Below are 10,025 nucleotides of genomic sequence, written 5' to 3'. Positions count from 1 at the left end.
GAGACAGAGGTTGAGAGTGAGAGAGAGAGGAAGTGAGAAAGCAAGCCACCAGATTCAGGACTTGAACCTTGGTCGGCCATGTGGGAGTGTCCAGCGCCTTAATCACCACGCCACCTGCTGGTCCCAGCCACCCTTCTCTTAATGGCTGACTAGAGAGAGCAAAAAATATGCAGCTGATTTAAACGCAATTCTAAAATCTTGAGCAATCATAAATAAGTTCTAAACCAAAGATAGGAAAAACTGATTTTTTTTTTTTAAAAGAGGGACCAGCACCTGGCATAATGGCTATGTCACTGGACTCCTATGTAGTTGACCGTGGTTCAAGCCCCAGACTCAGTGGCTTAAACTCACACTGGGTGCGTGTGTGCCCAAGATCCCGAGAGGAGAATGGAGGAGAAGGGATTGTGGCGTGGCCATTCCCCCTGGGAGGTGATCTCTTGCTTTCAGTCTCTCTGTTCCTTTCTTTCTGGCGAACACACACGCCCTACAGCAAAAACCTCTCGAAAAAAGAAAACTTGTTGCTAGGGCAATAATATGTTGGCAGAAAGTCATAATCACCAAAGTTGAGTTTTAGAAGAACACAAATCTATTCTCTCTACATGTAAACCGATCAAATGAAAGACCTTTTAGTATTTCTAGTACTACATGCCTAATGAGAATAGGATGGTAAAAGAATAAAATACCTGAAGGTCAAAGAATAAAAATGAAACCATCTGGCGTTAATTGTGCAGACCAGACAATATTTTCATTTCCTTAACTAATAGTTATTGCCACAGCCAAGGAGGAAGACAGAAACAAAATGAAGATGTAGTATTTATTTCACAAATTACTCTAGAGAAGTTTCAGAACGGTTAAGGGGAAATTATGTCTTTTTCTTTTAAATGCCAGAGGACACATATACTTGCCAGAGAGCGAGGGAGAAGGAGAGGGAGGAAGCACCATCCAATGGGGTGTGGCCATGCCAAAATCCTTTCTCTATTTCTCCATCTGTTGGGATTTGAAACATGTAAGCATCTGTATCTGCATACTTTTCAAGCCTCTGGGGCCAGGATTTAGGCTATGGTTGGCCATGTGGGATCTGGCTCCCTTAACCTAGGCCATGGGGTTAGCCCATGCATTTTTGTTTTCATGTTTTGCCTGAGGACATGAGCAATTGCCAGAGAGAAAGAGAGACAAAGAAAAAGTGAAAAATCATCCCCCAGAGGGGGGATGGCCACGCCACAGTCCCTCCTCTTTCATTCTCGTCTCGGGATTTGGGATGTGCACGTGCATACACCGGGTACGATTCTCAAGCCACCAGGTCCGGGGCTCAAACCACACAGTCGGCCAAGTGGGATCCTGCACCTTAACCTGCACACCACCTACTGGCCCCCATGTCTTCTTTATATGAAGTATGACTAGGATCTAGGTTGGGTGGGTGGTGCTTACAAAGATCTTGTATGCCTTCACTAATGTGCTGTGTGAAGCTCTCTGTGCAGAGCCCCGCAGCAATCCGGCTCTGAGCACAGCAGTCCCAACTACGGGAGAGCTCGCTGTCACTCCGCAGCTGCAGCCAGCGCGCTGGCGGATCACTTCACGCTTGCATTTCCCTTCTCTACCACTGCTCTTTGCTCCCTTTGACTACACTCTCAGTACACGGACAGTATATTTCGACAGAAAGGACTGGATGAGAGCAGGCAGTTCATGTCACCCACACCCAGGAGATAAGCTCTGTGGATTTATCTTGAAGGATTCGCCAACCCCCTGAGAACAGAAACATAAAGACGCCCTAACGCCATTTATAGTCGGGCACTGAATTCTATCTTCGGGCCCAGCTGTTCCTCTGCTTCCTGACTTCCTCAGTACCGCGTCCCTGGCATTCACACCCTGGGTGAACACTGGGTGGGGTCCCATAAACAAAGGCAACGGGCTCCATCTTCGAACCATAAATTGGCCAGGGTGCGTAGGTGCTGTCAAGTCAGCTGAGGGAGGGCCACAGTGACAAGGACAGCTGGTGATAACCCGTGTGCTCGACCCTGGTTACAGCTCTGAAAACAATGAGGAGCTTGCAAACTGCTGGCACCCAGGTCCAGGCCCAACCATGCTGGGTTCCCTGGTCCTGGGAGCCTAGGTCTGGATCTTCAGCTCTCCCAGGGGTTCTGACATGCAGCCACTGTGCTAGACTCATGTCTCTCCCATAACCTTTCTGGGAGTTTTGCTTCCGTCTATGAATCTGACCGAATATGAAGTGAGCTGTTTTCTAGAGACGCGAGTTAGTTCAAGGACTGACCTGTAGTCTGTGACTGGTTTCCAAGCCCACCGCACAGCAGCTGTGGCTCTGGGACATGAATCACTATGGGTGGTTTCACCCAATTCTAGTGGCAGCCCTGAAAGGCTGTGTTGGCCCTGGAATCCCTTGTATTCCATACCCTTACAGAGGGCGTTTGGCCACTGACTGAATACCCCAGTGACAGGCAGGCAGACACTGCCCGCAGGCGGCTCGGACTGGTCAGTGATAATGCTGCACTGGTTCCCACGGGGAGGATGCAGCCAGCTCAGGGCCGCTATCACAGCTCCTGCTGACCACTCCTCTGCTCCTCCTGCCGCCGGTCTACTCTCCCACCATTCTGGTCACTCTCCTCCAAGGGCGAGTTTGTCAGCATCCGGGGTGAGCCGGTGCTGTGGGCACCTGGGCACAGCCACCTCGCTCAGGGTCGGGGTGTGGGGTAAGCACTGCTGGCCGTCCCCTCTCACTCAACGCACACAGAATGCACCCTCCGCTTCCCTGAGCTCAGGCCGTTTACCTGATTCCTTCTGGCCAATGCCATGTGCTGTATGTTACATGCAGAACTGGGGAGTGTGGGGCCAGGTTTGAGTCTCCAGTTTTCAGGGTTTTTTTTTTCCCTAGTGATAAACACCTATGTTGAGAAAGTGGGACTGAAAGAAACAGCCTCAATCATTGAGCTACCAGTGGAAGGGACAACTTCCTTGGAGAAACGCTCAAAGCCATGGCAAATTGTGTGTGTGCAAGAAATAAGCTTTTAATGTATGATTGGGCTTTGGGGGATTTTGCCTCCAAACGGCCTCAGCTACTGGTTCTCAAAGTGTGGTCCAAGACCAGCTGCATCAGCGTCAACTGAGACTTAACAACTGTGAGTCATGGGGCTCCAGCTCCACCCTAGATCTGCTGGATCAGAAACTCAGGGTGTGGGTGCAGGTAATTAGTTTAAGCAGCCTTCCAGGGCATTCTGATGCAACTCCAGTTTTGAGAACTACTGACCAGCACAGGTGCCAAGTCACAGGGAAGGGTGGGCACTTCCTTGACCCAAATGCTATCTAAGCAGCCATAAAGGATAGGTTGGGTTCAGACAGTCAAATCAAGACAAAATGTTTATTTCACAAACTTGGGTAAGCCATCTCTACATGCTTATCTGTGTATTTAATTTTTAATTTAATGTTTTAATTTTTAATTTTAAGTGAAAAGTTCTGCATTGGTCAGGTGTAACCTTGCAAGATTCCTTCTGGCTTCTTTCCCCATGATCAAGCCACTGAGATAAATTCCAGGTACAATCTCATCCCAATGGACATCTTCCCTACAAAACATAGCAATGAGCTACAAGTCAGCTGTAACTTCAACACTCCTCAAGCCCTTTCACACTACCTAACTGAAAATAAAACAGAGACAAAAAGCCTATTAAAAGTTGTGCTGGGACCAGAAGTTAGCATAATGGCTGTGTCGCTGAACTCCCATGTAGCCAACCGCGATTCGAGTCCCGGACCTGGTGGCTTAAACTTATGCCGGGCGTGTGTGCGTGTGTGCCCAAGAGGAGAATGAAGGAGACGGGATCATGGTGTGGCCATCCCCCCTGGGGGGTGATTTCTCACTTTCTGTCTCTCTGTCTCTGTCTTTCTGGAGAGCGCATGCGTCCTATAGCAAAAACTTTTCCAAAAAAAAAGTTTTTAGGGACCAGCAGATGGAGTGGTGGTTAAGGCACTGGACACTCGCACATGGCTGACCATGGATCAAGTCCCAGACTTAGTGGCTTACTTTCTCACTTTCTCTCTCTCTCTTATTCTTTGTGTGTCTCTCTGGTGAAATTGAAATAAATGAATGGATAAATAAAAAAATTTTAAAAAGCTTTTAAACGATTGTCTTCAACAAATAAGCATTAAATATCTGCCAAACATTTTCAAGTATTTGACTTGGTATCAGATTACAACAAATTATTGGAAAAACATTATAAACCATTGAAAGTGGATATTGGATTAGTATTAGCTAAAAAAAAAAAAAAAACAACAACAAGCATTACAAACAGAAAATAGCTACTAAATAACTAGCATAGCTTGACCTACTTTTGAATTTTAAAGACAAAGCTACTGAATATATTTATTTAACAAGTAGAACTCTTTCAGAAAAAAATAATTTGCAGGAAAACTTAGGAAAGAAAAGGAAGTCAAACAACCATTGAAACTAAAATGTGCATCTACAATGAGTAGCAGTGAATTGTTCTGACATATTTAAAACTTACATTAGCTAGATTTACTACTAACTTAAACTCTGCTTTAAATCATATCAAAATACTAACTATATGTGTAGCAGTAACATTGAGGTTATGACTGTACTGTGGCTTGCAGAATTTGTTTAGATTATCCCACAAATTATTCTGTAACACGTGTAGATTTTGTCTTAAGACATTATTATAGAATTAAAATAAAGTATACCTTTACTGCTCAATGGTTCAGAACACTGACCTATCTATCATAACGTACAATGGCATTTCACTGGATAATCCAATAAATTCCAATCTCTCCAATAACCTCTGGCCTCATGGAGGTAAATCTTTATGTTCTCTTGAGATCTTCCACCAAATACAGTGTTTGATTCCTTGCATGTGCATAACATGTTTGTATTTACAGCTCATCTTAAATCCGAAAGAACTAAAAGATGCTAATCGCCCCATAAATAGTTCTTTTTAGGTACAAACAACATACGACGACACTGGGAGGCCACTAAAGCATGTGCACATTCCATTTCAAAGAAATCAAAGTTAGGGCCCACGGGGAGCATGGTGGTTGGGGTGCTGGACTCCCACATGGCTGACTGAGGTTTGGGCCCAGACCTGGCAGCTTGTTTTCTCACTTTTCCTCTCTCTGGTCAAATTGAAAATAATAATAATGAAAAATAAAATTAAATAGATTTTAAAGGATCATTTACTTAATTTTATTGACTGTTAATAGTATTTTATAAATTTGACCAGAGAGAAAGAGAGAGAACAAGAAAGTGAGAAAGCAAGCTACCAGGTCCAGGACGCAAACCACGTTTGGCTACATGGGAGCCAGCACCTTAACCACCACACTACCTCCTGGCCCCTAAAATAATTATGCAAAAGAAAAGTTAAGTCAAAGAGTTAGATGTCTTCCAGATCTGAGCTCATTTTTTTTCTTCCCTTCCTTCCTCCTTCCTTCCTTTCTTTCATGGACAGGGGTTTCCCAATGGTGTCTCACACTCCTTCCCTCGACGTCCCAGCCAGACAAGATGACAGGCCACACCTGGAATCCACAGGTCACCCCAAGAATGAAACCTGATCAGCATCCTGACACTACGTCTGTGCCACTATAGCTAGGCTAAACCAGAATTCATTTCTGACTCTTAATTCAAGAAATATTTTTTAAGTTGGCCCCATAGCACAGTGCTTAAGTGCAATGCATCAGGAGCCAGAGCCTACATGGCTAATAGTGGTTGAAATCTCAGCCCAGGTGGCTTGAAAAATGTGCCTGGTTCATGTACATGCAGGTCCAAAATCCTAAAGGGATGGAGAAATTAAGGAAAACAGATTGTAGAGTGACCGCGTTCCATTGGGAGGTTGTTGTCTCTCTATATCTCTGTCAAGTACACGTGCCCTATGGCAATTAATTAAAAAAAAAAAAAGGGGGGGACCAGCAGATGGCGTAATGGTTATGTTGCTGGATTCGCACATGGCCAACCACGATCTGCGTCCTCTACGAGGAGGCTTTGAAACTCACATGTGTGTGCATGCCCAAAAGTCCCAAGAGGAGAGTGGAAAAGAATGGACTGCAGGGTGGCCATCCCTCCTGGCGTGATTTCTCACTTTCTATTTCTCTGTCTCTCTGTCTCTGTCTCTCTCCAGTGAGCACACAGGCACACATGCTCCATAGGAAAAATCTCTCTAAAAAAAAAAAAAGGTAAGTTTTTCAGTACACAATGAGCTAGGTACAGAAGTCCCTGAAGACTTTATGGATGGGAAGCGAACAGAAAGAATGAGAACGGGCAAGGAAGAAAACATAAAGTCTAATGGAGAGAGAGGTAAGAGGCACCCTTTACATGCGGGTGCTCTGACGTGAGGAAACACCACTGCCAGAGACTCACAGAAGAGGGCCCGATCCAGTCTTAGAGGATGGAGAAAGGCTTTCCTGATGATGTGATATCTAAGCTGAGACCTAAAAGATTAAGAGAAGCTAGCCACCAGAAGGGTGACGTCTTTCAGAATAATGGACTACCACCTGAAAAGCCCCAGAGGCAAAAGAACAAATGAGGTTCATGCATCATATGAACATATGGCCAGAGAAGGGGTAGCGAGAGTGGACCGGAGAAGCCTCGTCAGGAAGGCTGCACCATGCTGAAGGCAATGGGAACACGTTATGCAAGAGAGCAACACAGTCAGATCTGGGTTTAGAAAACTCTATCTGGTTGAGGCTGGCAGGTGGCGTGGTGATTAAGGGCGCTGGACTCCCCGGTGGCCAACCACGGTTGGAGTCTCAGACCTGGCAGCCTGGTTTCTCACTTTCTCTCTGGTCAGATTAAAATAAAGTTAAATAAAATAATTCTTTAAGGAAAAAAAAAAAAAGAAAACTCTTCCTAGCTCCAGTAAGAACCGACAGCTACCTGAACAGAGGTACTGGCTATAAAAATGGAATGGGATCACAGGGTATTAAATAGGCAGCTATCATCCCAGAGAGGGCTGAGCAGAAAGAAGGAACCACCAGGTCAGGCTGGACACGGAGCTTGTGCAAAACAATGGGGCTATGGGATAGTTCAGGTTCACTGTTAGGACAGGTCTAGATGAAACCTTCTGTGCTTTAAGCAGAGGAAACAGTAACTGGTTGGCTCTCAGATCCTGGAATTCAGGCAAGAAATGGCAGCTGGAGACAGATTTGGCTGTTACCTGTACAGAGAGGTGAGAAGTGAAGCGGCCAGGATGGATGCATGTCCAGACACAGACTTAAGTATTTCCAGGACAGAAACTTCATGGGTGTTCTGGCAGCCAACAGAAAGCCCAGAAGAGTGTCAGCAATAACGGTAGAAAATGCTTTTAGGGGGGCCGGCAGGTGGCGTGGTGGTTGGAGGCACTGGATTCCTACATGGCCAACCCGCTGTTCGAGTCCCGGATCTGGTGGCTTGCTTTCTTGCTTTCCCTTTCTGTCTCTGTCTCTGTTCAAATTAAAAAATAATAATAAAATGGAATTAAATAAATAAATAATACTTCTTTTTTAGACAAAGAAAATGCTTTTAGAAAGGAGTGCCAATCATGTGAAATACTATAGTGGGGTCAATCGAGGTAACTGAAACCTGATCAATGGACAACCAGTGAACTGACGTCACTGACAGTGTGGCACAAAAACCCAAAGGTGCAGTCAGTAGAGTGGAAGAGGTGAAGAACCAAAGTGCCACCATGTTTGGCTGTCAGAGGGGAGAGAGACAGCATGGGAGACCTGAATATTGCAACAAGAGGGAAGGGGGAAAGAACAGGGTGGACACAGGGAGGCTTGTAGGTGAGAGGGCTGGCAGTGGAGGGGTCCAGGCTGATGGGAGCCCTGGTTTCTGACTTGCAGTCGGCACTCCTTTCATCTTCCTTACAGACGGACATCTCTCCTCCCCTCCGTCACTTCCCTTCAGTTCTTTCAAGAGGCCAAGTGAATAGAATTGAAACTGCAGTCTAATCTGATGCACCTCATTTCAAAAGGCAGCGTCTTAATGCCTTGCAAGCTAATCCTAAAATCCCACTAAGCCCAACATTTCCCCTCTGATGAATGGCTGTCTAACCATGGTTGGTGCGCTGTGCACGCACGCACACATCCTGCTCACAGTGGGCTCTGGGCCACGGTCCTCAAGCCCATGCTCCCTAAGGGCTCAATTTCCTCCCCACTCTTTTTAAGATCCACCTCCTTCTTCTCCAATTCTAGACCTGATCATGGGAGAGAACATAGTTTTGTGAAAAGGGGAAAAAAAGAATCTGGAACGTTACAAGATAGTTACAGAGATCTCACATGTGCAAGAAATGAAAAGACTGGACTAGGTAATTACTGAGGTCGACCCCTGCTTTAATATTACTGAAATCCAGTCTGGTGCCACGGAAAGAAGATCTTTTCTAGAATCACCTATCAGGCTTTGAAAGAACTAACAGCAGTACATGACAATTTATAGAGCAAGTTGATAAAGCACTGCTCCTTCAGAATTACCCAACATTTACAATGAACCTGGTGTGACGCTATGCAGGAACCTGAAATTGAGTTGACTGAATGAGCAATGTCCCACTAGAGTCAGATATAGTCTGTAGGTAACTACTTTTTACATGAAGAGACACTGTAGTTAGAAAATACACAATAAAGGGACCAGCGGATAGGATAATGGCTACATCACTGGACTCCCACGTGGTCAACCATGGCTTGTGTCCCAGACCCAGAGGCTTGAAACTCATGCCGGGTGCCTATGCATGCATGCTCAAGAGAATGGAGGAGAAGGGATTGTGGTGAGGACATCTCCCTGGGGGTGATTTCTCACTTTCTATCTCTCTGTCTCTCTCTGGTGAGTGCACAGGCCCTATAGCCAAAAAAAAAAAAACTTCAAAAAAAAAAAGAAAATATACAATAAAACGTCTTTTTGCAATATATGATCATGGTGATTGATGTTGAAATACAAGTTTACACCATTCAGATGGGAACAAGGTAAAACGTGTCAGCTTAATTAACAGCACAGATAAATAGGAATACAGAGTAATGCCTAAACAATATAAAAACTATCCAAGAATCCAACATATTAGGGCCAGCAGGTGGAGTGGTGGTTAAGGTGTAGGACTCCTACATGACCAACCGTGGTTGGAGTCCTGAACCTGGTGGCTTCCATTCTCACTTTCCCTCTCTCTCTCTCTGGTCAAATTTAAAAAATAATAATAAATAAAATAATTCTTCAAAAGAAAAAAAGAATGTAGGGTATCTAATTACAAGTCAATTATACAAGTTTACTAAGGATAACCCTTCTGTTCTATTTGCTCAAGGTAAAGCAGTAAGACATTTTCTTTAAAAACGCCAGGTATCTGAGTCCTCTAGTCAATCCTAGTACCACCAGAAGTGGGACAAGCTGGTATTACGTTCCTCATGATGTGACACGAAAAGAATATAGTACCTATGACGCATATCTACCTAAAACAATCAACTAAATCTAATAACAATTCTCGGAATTATGGGATAAAGAGGAACAAGTTACATGAAATCAAAAAAAAAGCAAGAACCCAAATCCATTAACCTGAGGAATAAGCTACAAGACAAACAACCCAATCTTTCTAACAAATCCACAGCACATTAAAAAATAAAATGAAATGGAAAAGGGCTGCTATAGAAGAAAAGTGACTTAACTTACACAGCAACCAAATGCAAAGTGTAGACTCTGAATCCTGACCAGAACCAACCAATCTTGAAACAGTCAGAAAACGTGAATGAATAAAGTCTAAAACTGTATCTAGTATGCTAACTGAATCCTGACCAGAACCAACCAATCTTGAGACAGCCAGAAAACGTGAATGAATAAAGTCTAAAATTGTATCTAGTATGCTGTTAGGCAATACTGAAAAACAATTTTTGCCAATTTTATTATCAATCTAATAATACATCATTTGGAGATATATATGTATTATTTGGGGATATTTATTATTTTTTAAACAGGAGGAATATACATATTATGACTCAGATTTTTTTCAGTGATTTTGAGTTAGAGCTTCTCTTACTAGTTAAAGTATGAGGTTCTTCCCACA

At 44.1% G+C, this 10,025-nt stretch overlaps 1 protein-coding gene across 6 annotated transcripts in view; it reads right to left on the bottom strand.

Annotated features, from left to right (window-relative positions):
* Positions 1-10,025, bottom strand: part of ZNF532 (zinc finger protein 532) — a 130,273-nt gene that overhangs the window by 26,935 nt on the left and 93,313 nt on the right. The window lies entirely within an intron of this gene.

Source organism: Tupaia chinensis, unplaced genomic scaffold (assembly GCF_000334495.1).
Source record: "Tupaia chinensis unplaced genomic scaffold, TupChi_1.0 Scaffold000012_1, whole genome shotgun sequence".
Classification (NCBI taxonomy): Eukaryota; Metazoa; Chordata; class Mammalia; order Scandentia; family Tupaiidae; genus Tupaia; species Tupaia belangeri.
The sequence above is the reverse complement of the archived record's forward strand: the minus strand, read 5'-3'. Positions and strand labels throughout refer to the sequence as shown.